Source organism: Apodemus sylvaticus, chromosome 15, assembly GCF_947179515.1.
Source record: "Apodemus sylvaticus chromosome 15, mApoSyl1.1, whole genome shotgun sequence".
NCBI lineage: Eukaryota > Metazoa > Chordata > Mammalia > Rodentia > Muridae > Apodemus > Apodemus sylvaticus.
Window position 1 is genome coordinate 82,165,230 of NC_067486.1, and position 13,374 is coordinate 82,178,603.

General features: G+C 39.6%; 1 long non-coding RNA gene and 1 gene segment (V, D, J or C); one reads left to right on the forward strand and one right to left on the reverse strand.

Moving 5' to 3' along the window:
• LOC127665858 (Ig lambda-1 chain V region S43-like) overlaps positions 1–13,374 on the forward strand; it is a 440,110-nt gene that overhangs the window by 339,992 nt on the left and 86,744 nt on the right.
• On the reverse strand, positions 12,596–13,129 carry LOC127665866 (uncharacterized). The gene is made up of 2 exons (XR_007973513.1): positions 12,922–13,129; positions 12,596–12,833 (listed from the first exon to the last, which is right to left on the reverse strand). It is a non-coding gene; the product is annotated as an uncharacterized LOC127665866 (long non-coding RNA).

The window sequence follows — 13,374 nt, forward strand, 5'->3', positions numbered from 1 at the left end:
CCCAGCAACCATATAGTGACTCAAAACCATCTGTAATGCCCTCTTCTGATAGGTCTGAAGACAGGTACAAAGGTAAAAAAAAAATACCATTTATTGTGATAAATCTCCAACCCCAATAATCCCATGCAAGGAAAGTGCAACTCAATTATATATTTGCAGACTGTACACCTATATTGGGCAGATTTGCCTCTGCACCACTTTCTTCACCAACTTTGAAATTCCTGCTACTTACAGTTTCTCCAGGCCATGTGCTTCTGCTCCATTTTCCTTCTCACAAATCTCCCTCTCTTCCTCTGTTCTCCATCTCCCCAAACTCCTTGTCCTCCCTTCCTCTTCTTGTCTTTCCCAGAAAACCCACCTCATTTTTACCCAGCAATTAGCTATTTGTCATCTTTATTAGCCAACAATTAGGGGAAATTCCTCTACATCTCACCTTTTCTGTCCAATAAAAAAAAAATCTCTTCTCCCAGATACAATTAAAAATAAATTATGACAAGTAAATTACACAGGATGAGATACAAATGACATCTAGACAGTTTGTCAACTAGATAAAGCACTCAGCTGGCCATCTAACTTATAAAAGGCTTAATTCTACACCAGAGTTATGTCCTGGTTTCAGATTGTATGCCATCTGAAAACCATCCCCTTAAATCTATGTCATCTCTTTCAATGTTAAACAGCTTGGGTTGGCTTTGAGACTACACCCAATCTTCAACCCTGTCAGAAATCCAAGAATGACTTAAATATTACCTGAAAATATAAGGAGCACAAAACATAGCTTTCAAAACTTAACCAATTTATAGAGAGGTAATCATATAAATAAAATAAATAATATTTTTAAAAAAATAAATCAAAGGAGAAAACCATAAAATAACTTTCTGAGAATATATTTGCCAATTGGATTAATTTTTTTCAAGACAGATTCTTGCTTTATACCCCAGGTTTATGAGAACATGCACTCGATCTGTCTTCTTCCACATTAGCCTACAAAAATCTGGGATTACAAATGTGAACCACATATTTGGGCATTGGTCGGGATTTATTTCTTCAGAAATGTTCCCTATATGAAACCTACATTTACATAACATCATTAAAAATAAGTTTAACGTGAATGGTGAAGTTTCTAAGTGATAAGATAGTCATTTGCTGCTTGAGGATCTTGGGCTCCATTGCCAGAATAACAATAAGTAAATCAATATAGTTCCTAATTTCTCCAGAGGATAATCTCAAAAGATGGCAGGTAAAGACTGAAAATTCTGGCTTTGTACATTTGCTTACTTATCTCCATACAACATTATAACAGCTGCTTCTGTCACTGGAGAAAATTTACAGCACACATATTGCTTAGATCTACATCTGTCCGTGTAACTATTCTCAAGGCTGAGAACCAGGTTGTAGTAGAAATCAGCAAAAGGATTTAATCTTCACAATGCACATACATTCTCTTTTTATTCAATGTTTCAATCCCAATTTTATGTTTAAAAAAAGATATGCAAGTTCAGAAGGAAACACAAAATGATCCCCCTCACTCAAAAGTCCTTCAATTATACCTGCCTTTCCTATAATTTTCTTCCTCAATTCCCTCTTCCTTCCCCTTCCCTGTCCCCTTTCCATTCTTCTTCCCCATATGATACTCTTATATTTTTGTATCCAACTTCCACATTCCACCCAGAAAAATCTATTCTACCCTCCCTCTAGTGAGATCCATGTATCTACTTCATCTATACATAACTTTGGGTTTAAAAACCTATAGTTTGGTTAGCATATGTTTAAGAAATCATACTCACATATAAGTGAGTAAATACCGCATTTATCTTTCCTGGTCTGACTTACTTCATTCAGCATGACAATTTTGTAGTCTCTTCCATTTGCCTTCAAATTTTGTGATCCCAACTTTTTGAACAGAGGAGTAATACTTCATTGTGTACATGTACCACAGCCGGGCAGTGGTGGTGCACACCTGTAATCCCAGCACTCTGGGAGGCAGAGGCAGGCAGACTTCTGAGTTCGAGGCCAGCCTGGTCTACAGAGTGAGTTCCAGGACAGCCAGGGCTATACAGAGAAACCGTGTCTCAAAAAAACCAAATCCAAAAAAAACAAAAACAAAGTACCACAATTTCCTTATCCATTCTTTTGTTGAGGGATATCTAGATTGTAGATAGTTTCTAATTTTTGACTATTATGAATAAAGTATCAATAAACATAGTTGAACAAGTGTCCTTTTGGTGGGACATATTTTGGGTACATGTACAAGAATAGTATAGATGGATGTTGTGGTAAATTCTCAACTTTCTGAGGAACCGCCCTAATGATATACATAGTGGCTACACACATGTGAACTAACATCAGTAGTGTTTTTCTTATTCCTCATCCATTCCAAAATGTGCTGTCACTTATTTATTGATAACCTTTGCCTTGCTAATAGAAGAAAGATAGAACCTCAAATAGTTTTGATTTTCATTGGCCTAATGGCTAAGGATTTGAACATTTCTTTAAGCATTTCACAGCCTTTTGAGTCTACTGAATTGATAATTCTGTTTAAGATTAGTCCTAACACATTTTAGTCAGGTCCTTTACTACTGGTTTACACCTCCAGACCAATACATCCTTCATTCTCCTTTTCTTATGTCATGATATAAAGAATATTGTGTGACCAGTTGGAATAACATTGATTCTCATGCCATCAAATCACATCATAGTAAAACCTTCAGCACAAAATGAATTAAGAGCAATAATCAATAAATTCTCATTGAGCCATATCTAGAGCCTTGATTTGTGAACAAAATTTCCCAATATATGACTTCTGCCAATTAAGATTTTGCTGACTATAAGAATAAAAACTAAATATTCTCAAAGCAAAACATTCTCAAAGCATGTCTCACAAACAGTACTAGAGAAAATAAATGAACAAAAATGCAAGTATTATGCCCAGCACTAGTTCTCTGAAAAAGGCAGCAATTGGGATAGTGTCAGCAGATTTCAGGGATGAAACTTAGCTTTACAGGGGCTAAAATTGCTTGTTTTGTTAATATTTACCTTTCTTATCTCTTTTCTATTAAAAGACCAATAGCCCTTAGTTTCTGGCAATAAAATATTGCTGGTAGCAGCAGGAAATTCTGAAGTACAAAGATTTAATTGCTAGAGCTCTTCTCTCTCTGGTTTGGGAGCCACTCAATGGCCAGGTAAGAGGCCAGGTAAGAGCTCATTCACCTTTGTAAACCAGAGAGAGAAAAAAAGTGAAGAAAGGGAGAATTCAAATACACACATAGACACTCACCGACACACATTCATACACACACATACAGTCTGTTTGAGCACAGCCATGTGTCTTATCAACTCCACAAGTATGCACGCATGCTTACACACAAGCACACACCTATACTTACATATACACATATACATTTGGTAGATGGAACAAAAGCGTTTTTCAACTATCAAGGGCCAACACAGAAATACTCAATCATTCTGGATGAATAAGAAGCTCCAAACTTTATTTGTTGGAGAAAGAAAAAACATCTGGAGTCAGGAGTTATAATGGGACAAGCTAATATACTAGCAGGTGATCATCCTGAAATGGCCTCCTTCAGATTATTGTATAATCTGCAACAGGTGAGCCGTCATTAAGCAAGGCTGTGAGAGACTCATTTTAGGAAAGATTCCTGCTATTAATATGCTTTTCCTGTTATTATTAAATGTATATATTATTAATAAGCAATAGCAGACTCCTTTGGAGCAGATCTCTGCAGATCCATGAAGATGTACTGTCTTATAGTGATACTATGTAGACAAATAGATGACTTAAGTATTATTGATGATCCTATAAGAATTCCTAAAATTATATCTGTGATTATTAAGCTTTTATAATGGGACTGCTATTAGGACTTTTTCTGATAGTCAAACTCTGCCAGTCTCCCAAGTGTCACCAGTTACTTGCTCTTAGATGGCAACCAGACTTTGTCCTACTCAGAGCACATTCCAAGAGGCTGTAAAACAATCAAAGGTCATAAAAAAGGGAACTAGGATTTATTATAGGTGCTAGGACAGAAGATAAAATATTGATTGGGTTTATCTATAAAAAACTTCACTAATAACTTAGTAATGGTTTTAAACTTTCAATGAACTTGTAGAGCTGGGACAAGTGATAAATGTTTAACTAGATAATTACTCCAAATGGATATGCCTGCAAACATTCTCTGTTGTAAACTTCTACTTCAATTTATGGCTTGATTTTTGTGTGAACTTGTGATGAACTTTGTAACATGTGATCATGTATTCTGAAAGATGTGTAAGTACTGAGGACAAAAAGATGAGGAAAAATTAGAGTAGAAATTTTTTCCCTTCCCCAGTTAGAGTAGATTTTTTGCCTTTCCCCTCTTAGAAGAATTTTTCCCTTTCTCCACTTAGGGTCTTTCTACTTTTCCCTCTTAAATAGCTTTCATAGGAAACTTTTTACAACTGAGCAATAAACTATAACCATTTCTCTAAGTGTCCCATTTTCTTCCTGAGACTTCAGTATAGCAGTCTGAAAGTCAGAGGCCAGAAGTTCCTCCTGAGATAGAACAAAGGCCACATTTCCAAATCCTCTACTGTTAGGTTGCAGGTGGTTTTTTTTCTATATTCTTTATTTACAATCCAAATGCTTTCCCCTTTCCCAGTTCCCCCCTCCCCATATATCCCATAAGTCCTCTTCTCTCCATCCATTCTCCTATCTTTCCCCCTCCCCTTTCTCTGTCCTGGTACTCCCCTACAATGCTGGATCAGCCTTTCCAGGATTAGGGCCATCTTCTTCCTTCTTCATGGGTATCATTTGATATGCTAATTGTATCTTCAGTATTCAGAGCTTCAGGGCTAATTAATATCCATTTATCAATGATTGCATTCCACGTGTATTCTTTTGTGATTGCATTACCTCGCTTAGGATGATATTTTCCAGTTCCATCCATTTGCCTAAAAAATTCATGAATTCATTGTTTTTAATTGCTGAATAGTACTCCATTGTGTATATATACCACATTTTCTGTATCCATTCCTCCATTGAGGGATATCTGGGTTCTTTCCAGATTCTGGCTATTATAAATAAGGCTGCTATGAACATAGTGGAACATGTGTCCTTATTGCATGCTGGGGAAGCCTCTGGGTATATGCCCAGGAGAGGTATAGCAGGGTCCTCCGGAAGTGTCATGTCCAGTTTTCTTAGGAACTGCCAGACTGATGTCCATAGTGGTTGTACCATCTTATAATCCCACCAGCAGTGAAGGAGTGTTCCTCTTTCTCCACATCCTTGCCAACACCTGCTGTCTCCTGAGTTTTTAACCTTAGACATTCTGACTGGTGTGAGGTGAATTCTCTGGCCAATTTCCTTTATGAATATCGATGGAAAAATACTCAATAAAATTCTTGCCAATCTAATCCAAGAACACATCAAAACGATCATCCACCACGATCAAGTGGGCTTCATCCCAGGGATGCAGGGATGGTTCAATATAAGGAAATCCATCAATGCAATCCACTATATAAACAAACTCAAAGAAAAAACCATATGATCATTTCAATAGATGCTGAAAAAGCATTTGACAAAATTCAGCATCCTTTCATACTAAAAGTCTTGGAAAGAACAGAAATTCAAGGCCCATACCTAAACATAGTTAAAGCAATATGCAGCAAACTGGTAGCCAATATCAAACTAAATGGAGAGAAACTTGAAGCAATCCAACTAAAATCAGGGACTAGACAGGGCTGCCCTCTCTCTCCATATCTTTTCAATATAGTACTTGAAGTTCTAGCTAGAGCAATTACACAACATAAGGAGGTCAAAGGGATACAAATTGGAAAGGAAGAAGTAAAATTATCACTATTTGCAGATGACATGATAGTATACTTAAGTGACCCAAAAAACTCCACCAGAGAACTCCTACAGCTGATAAACAACTTCAGCAAAGTGGCAGGTTATAAAATAAATCAACTCAAGCAAATCAGTTGCCTTCCTATACTCAAAGGATAAGCAAGCTGAGAAAGAAGTTAGGGAAATGACACCCTTCACAATAGCCACAAACAATATGAAGTATCTGGGTGTGACTCTAACCAAAGAAGTGAAAGATCTATATGACAAGAACTTCAGGTCACTGAAGAAGGAAATTGAAGAAGACCTCAGAAAATGGAAGAATCTTCCATGGCCGTGGATTGGCAGGATTAATATAGTTAAAATGGCCATCTTTCCAAAAGCAATATACAGATTCAATGCAATCTCCATAAAAATCCCAACTCAGTTCTTCATAGAGCTAGAAAGAGCAATTCTCAAATTCATTTGGAATAACAAGAAACCCAGGATAGCTAAAACTATTCTCAACAACAAAAGAAATTCTGGGGGTATTAGTATCCCAGACCTCAAGCAATACTACAGAGCAATAGTGTTAAAAACGCATGGTATTGGCACAGGGACAGGCAAGTGGACCAATGGAATAGAATTGAAGATCCAGAAATAAATCCACACACCTATGGCCACTTGATCTTTGACAAAGGAGCTGAAAACATCCAGTGGAAAAAAGACAGCCTTTTCAAAAAATGGTGCTGGTTCAACTGGAGGTCAGCATGCAGGAGAATGTGAATTGATCCATTCTTATCTCCTTGTACTAAGCTCAACTCCAAGTGGATCGAGGACCTCCATGTAAAACCAGACACACTGAAACTAATAGAAAAGAAACTGGGGAAGACCCTTGAGGACATGGGCACAGGGGGAAAGTTCCTGAACAGATCACCAATAGCTTATGCTTTAAGATCAAGAATTGACAAATGGGACCTCATAAAATTACAAAGTTTCTGTAAGGTAAAGGACACTGGTAAAAGGACAAAACGGCAACCATTAAATTGGGAAAGGATATTCACCAACCCCACATCTGATAGAGGGTTAATATCCAATATATACAAAGAACTCAAGAAGTTAGACCCCAGGGAACCAAATAACCCTATTAAAAAAATGGGGTACAGATCTTAACAAAGAATTTTCACCTGAAGAAATTTGGATGGCCGAGAGGCACCTTAAGAAGTGCTCAACATCATTAGTGATTAGGGAAATGCAGATCAAAACAACCCTGAGATTTCATCTTACACCAGTCAGAATGGCTAAGGTCAAAAACTCAGGAGACAGCAGGTGTTGGCAAGGATACGGAGAAAGAGGAACACTCCTCCACTGCTGGTGGGGCTGTAAGATGGTACAACCACTGTGGAAATCAGTCTGGAGGTTCCTCAGAAAACTGGACATGAGACTTCCAGAGGACCCTGCTATACCTCTCCTGGGCATATACCCAAAGGATTCCCCAGCATGCAATAAAGACACATGCTCCATTATGTTCATAGCAGCCTTATTTATAATAGCCAGAAGCTGGAAAGAACCCAGATGCCCCTCGAAGGAGGAATGGATACAGAAAATGTGGTATATTTACACAATGGAGTACTAATCAGCAATTAGAAACAATGAATTCACAAAATTTTTAGGCAAATGGTTTGATCTGGAAAATATCATCCTAAGTGAGGTAACCCAGTCACAAAAGAATACACATGGAATGCAATCTCTGATAAGTGGATATTAATTAGCCCAGAAGCCCTGAATATCCAAGGCACAAATTGCATAACAAATGACTCCCATGAAGAAGTATGGAGAGGGTCCTGATCCTGGAAAGGATTGATCTAGCATGGGAAGGGAATATAAGAACAGAGAAAAAGGAGGGAGGTGATTGGAGAAGGGATGGAGAGAAGAAGGTTTATGGGACATATGGGGAGGAGGGATCCGGGAAAGGGGAAATCATTTGGAATGTAAACAAAGAATATAGAAAATAAAAATATTTTTAAAAAAATCTGTCGCAATTAGGCACTCAGGATCCACAGTCCTCTACCCCTGCATAGTGTACAGCTGTGGAACCCAGAGTTCTGGAATAAAAATCCTCTTGCTTATTGCATCAAGACCATTTCTCACGAGTGATATGGGTGTCACTTTCCGAGGCTTGGGGCGCTGGGGCACCCTCGGTTTTTTCGGGTCTTACAAAACTTGAAGCAATCCCACTAAAATCAGGGACCAAATAAAGCTACCCACTCTCTCCCTATTTATTCAATATAGTACTTGAAGTCCTAGCCAGAGCAATCAGGCAACAAAAGGAAGTCAAAGGTATACAAATTGAAAAGGAAGAAGTCAAAATGTCACCATTTGCAGATAATATGATAGTATATTTAAGTGACCCGAAGACTTTCACCAGAGAACCCCTAAAGCTGATAAACAACTTCAGCAAAGTGGCTGGATATAAAATTAACTCAAGCAAATCAGTGGCCTTCCTCTACTCAAAGGATTAACAAGATGAGAAAGAAATTAGGGAAATGACACCCTTCACAATAGTCCCAAATAATATTTCATACCTAGGTGTGACTCTACTGAAACAAGTGAAACATCAGTGTGACAAGAGCTTCAAGTCTCTGAAGAAAAAATAGAAGAAGGTCTCAGAAGATGGAAAGATCTCCCATGTTCATGGATTGGCAGAATCAATATAGTAAAAATGGCCATCTTGCTGAAAGCAATCTACAGATTCAATGCAATCCCCATCAAAATAACAAATCAATTCTTCATAGATATAGAAAGAGCAATTCTAAAATGTATCTGGAATAACAAAACACCCAGGATAGAAAAAAACTATTCTCCACAACAAAAGATCTTCTGGGGAAATCACCATCCCTGACCTCAAGCTCTACTACAGAGCAATAGTTATAAAAACTGTATGGTATTAGTACAAAGACATACAGGAAGATCAATGGAATAGTTGAGGACCTAGAAATGAACCCACACACCTTAAGCTCTACTACAGAGCAATAATGATAAAAAAAAAACTGTTTGATATTGGTATGTAGACAGGCAGGAAGATCAATGGATAGAACTGAAGACCCAAAAAAGAAACCACACATGTCCAGACACATGATATTTGACAAAGGAGCTAAAAACATCCAGTGGGGAAAAAAAGACAGCATTTTTAACAAATGGTGCTGGATCAACTGGAGGTCTGCATGCAGAAAAAAAATCAAATCAACCCATTCTTATTTCCTTGTACAAGACTCAAGTCCAAGTGATCAAGGATCTACACATAAAACGAGACACACTGAAGCTTATAGAAGAGAGCATGGGGATGAATCTTGAACACATGGGCACAGGGGGAAAGTTCCTGAACAGAACAACAATGGCTTATGCCCTAAGATCAAGAATTGACAAATGGGACCTCATAAAACTGCAAAGTTTCTGTAAGACAAAGGACACAGTCAATAGGACAAAATGACAACCAACAAATTGGGAAAAGATCTTTACTAACCTACATCCGTTAGAGGGCTGTCTTAGTCAGGGTTTCTATTCCTGCACAAATATCATGACCAAGAAGCGAGTTGGGGAGGAAAGGGTTTATTCAGCTTACACTTCCACGTTGCAGTTCATCACTAAAGGAAGTCAGAACTGGAAATCAAGCAGGTCAAGAAGCAGGAGCTGATGCAGAGGCCATGGAGGGATATTTCTTACTGGCTTGCTTCCCCTGGCTTGCTCAGCCTGCTCTCTTATAGAACCCAAGAGCACCAGCCCAAAGGTAGTACCACCCACAAGGGGCCCTCCCCACTTGATCACTAATTGAGAAAATGCCCCACAGCTGGATCTCATGGCCGCACTTCCCCAACTAAAGCTCCTTTCTCTGTGATAACTTCAGCCTGTGTCAAGTTGACACACAAAACTAGGAAGTACAAGGGCTAATATTCAGTGTATACAAAGAACTCAAGAAGTTAATCTCCAGAGAGTCAAATAACCCTATTAAAAAGTGGGGTACAGAGCTAAACAGGGAATTCTCAACCGAGGAAACTGAAATGCTCTAAAGCACCTAAAGAAATGTTCAGCATCATTAGTTATCAGGGAAATGCAAATCAAAACAGCACTGAGATTCCACCTCACACCAGTCAAAATGGATAAGATGAAAAACTCAGGGAACAGCAGATGCTGGAGAGGATGTGGGGCAAAAGGAACACTTCTCCATTGTTGGTGGGATTGCAAGCTGGTAAAACCACTCTGGAAATCAGTTTGGTGATTCCTCAGAAAATCAGACATAGTACTACCTGAGGACCCAGTGATACTACTCCTGGGCATATACCCAGTAGATACTCCTATATGTAATAAGAAAACATGCTCCACCATGTTCATACCTGCCTTATTTATAATAGCCAGAAGCTGGAAAAAAACAGATGTCCTTCAACAGAGGAATGGATACAGAAACTGTGGTATATATACACAATGTAGTACTATTCAGCTATTAAAAACAATGAATTCATGAAATTCTTAGGCAAATGGATGGAACTAGAAAGTGTCATCCTGAGCGGTAACACAATCACAAAAGAATGCACATGGTATACACTCAGTAATAAGAGGATTTTAGCCCAAAAGCTCAAAATAGACAAGCTAAAATTCACCCAGCACAGGAAGCTCAAGAAGAAGCAGGACTTCAGTGAGGGTGCATTGGTTCCTCTGAGAAAGGGAACAAAATACTCACAGGAACAATAAGGGAGAAAATGTGTGGAGCAGAGACTGAAGTAAAGGTCACCCAGAGACTGCCCTACCTGGGGATTCATCCTATAATCAGTCACCAAACCCCAACACTACTATGGGCAACAAGAAGTGTATACCAAAAGGGGAATGCTATGGTTGTCTCTGGAGGGGCCCAGCCAGAGCCTTACAATTACAGAGGCAGATGCTAGAAGCCAACCAACCATTGGACTGGGTGTGGGGTCCATAATGGAGGAGCTGGAGCATGGTCCAGAGGAGCTGAAGGGGTTTACAGCCCCATGGGAAGAACAATAATTTCAGTCACCCAGATGCCTCAGGAAGCCCAGGGACTAAACCATCAACCAAAGGGTACACATGGTTCTAGCCAAAAACGTGGCAGAGGAATACCTTGTTGGGCATCAGTGAGAGGAGTGGTCCTTGGTCAGGTAAAAGGTCAAGAGATGCCCCAACAAAGGGAAATCGAGGGGGGAGGGAAGTGGGAGTGAGTTGGGTGGAGGGGCATAGATGTGGAGGCAGGAAGTGGGAGGAGGGCTTGGGGGTCTTTGGAGAGGGGGAAATTGGAAAAGGTTTTACCATTGGCAATGTAAATGAAGATGATATTCAATAAAAAACTAAAAAAAAAAAGCCTAAAAATGAATAGAAATTCTGAAAGGATTTCAGGAAACTATTTTCATTAAAAAAAAAAGAAGAAGAAGAAAAGAAATAGAGCAAAATACAACTAAACATGAGAAGGAAATGAATAAAACTATTCAATATCTGAAAATAGAAACAGAGACATGGAAAACAAACTGAGGCAATCCTGGAAATGGAGAGCCTAGGGAAGAGAACAGAAACAACAGATGCAAGCATTACCAACAAAATACAAGAGATGGAAGAGAGAATCTCAGAAGTAGAAGATACAATAGAGGAAACAGATATATCAGTCAAAGAAAATGTTAAATCTATGAACATCCAGTCACAAAATATCCAGGAAATCTGAAACAATATGAAAAAACAAAACCTAAGTATAACAGGAACAGAAGAAGGTGAGAGTCCCAGTTCCAATGTCCAGAAAATATTTGCAACAAAATCATAGAGGAGAATTTACCCAACCTGAAGAATGAAAGCTGGAAAGAACCCAGATGTCCTTCCACAGATGAATGGATACAGAAAATGTTACATTTACACAATGGAGTACTTCTCAGCTATTAAAAATGATTAATTCATGAAATTCTTAGGCAAACAGATGGAACTAGAAAATATCATCCTAGTGAGGTAACCCAATCACAAAAGAATACACATGGTATTCATTCACTGATAAGTGGACATTAGGCCAAAATCTCATAATATTCAAGATACAATTTACAGACCACATGAAGCTCAAGAAAAAGGAAGAGCAAATGTGGGTGTTTTTGATTCTTCTGTGAAAGGGAACAAAATACTGGAGTAAATATGGTGATAATATGTAGAGCACAGACTGAAGGAAAGGCCATCCAGAGACTATCTCACCTGGGAATTCATTCCATATACAGTCACCAAACTTGTGGTGCCAAGAAATGCTTGCTGAAATGAGCCTGATATGGCTGTCTCCTGAGAGGCCCTGCTAGCAGCCAACCATTGGACTGAGCGTGGGGTCCCCAATGGAGGAGTTAGAGAAAGAACTGAAGGAGTTGAAGGGGTTTGCAGCCCCATACGGAAGAACAATATCAACCAACCAGATCCCCCAGAGCTCCCAGGGACTAAGCTGTGGGCCCTGGGGTGGAGACCCTGCAGGGTGCAGGTGTGAGAGTTCTGGCAGAGGGGAGGGCAGGGGTAATAACAGGGGAAGTCACTTCTGCTGTCTCTGTGCTGCTGCCACCATCACTGCCAGCGCTGCTGCCACTGCCATCTTGATTACTCTCATTGCTCTGCGCTGAGTCCAGTCTGATGGGCTGACGAAAGTCCTCCTAACCAGGGACAATTGCAGCAGAGCGGCTGGTGGTGCATTGGTAGAGCAGACCTCTTCCTTCATGTTACAGCTTTTATGAAAGAAACTCTCAGACGATGGAGTAACTCTCACACACCTTTTATCCCCCCTATAGGATTCAGGATAGGGTTTATATACAGTTTGGGGGTGATTCCAGGTTTGGCAGCATGTACTTCTCATTGTCTTGGACTGACAGCTTGGAGAAACCTTATTTACGTGTAGGAAGGCTTGGTTCTGCTCTTACGTGACAGCCACACATCTCTCCTGCGGGGTGGTTTTGCAGGACAGGGGACAGGGGGCAGTGACTGAACTCCTTGCTTCCTGTGAAGATGGAAGTTCCACTCACAAGGTCATAGGTGGAAGCACCCCACCCCCCAGGTTTCCAGGGTTCCAGGGTTCGCTGCTCTACCTGAGACCAGGCTGCCTGTGCACAGATCACCTCCCATCACTAAACCATCAACCAAGGAGTACATATGGCGCCAGCTCCATGTATAGCAGAGGATTGCCTTGTTGGGCATCAATGGGAGGAGAGGTCCTTGCTCCTATGGAGGTTTGATAGATGCACCAGAATTGAGGACAGGAAGGTGGGAGTGGGGTGGATGGAGAAACACCTTCATAGGAGCAGGGGGAGAGAGGATGCGATAAGGGGTTTCTGGGAGGGGGAGAAATCAGGAAAGGGTTTAACATTTGAAATGTAAATAAAGAAAATATACCAAAAAATAAAATAAAATTGCAGTTTACATTTCTTTTAAAAAATAATATTTTAGCTTTAACATTTTCGTTGACTTATGTCAATTTCTTTGATTGTATCTTCTATGCCTCAGATTATCTCTTCCTTCTCCTGTATTCTGTTTGCGATACT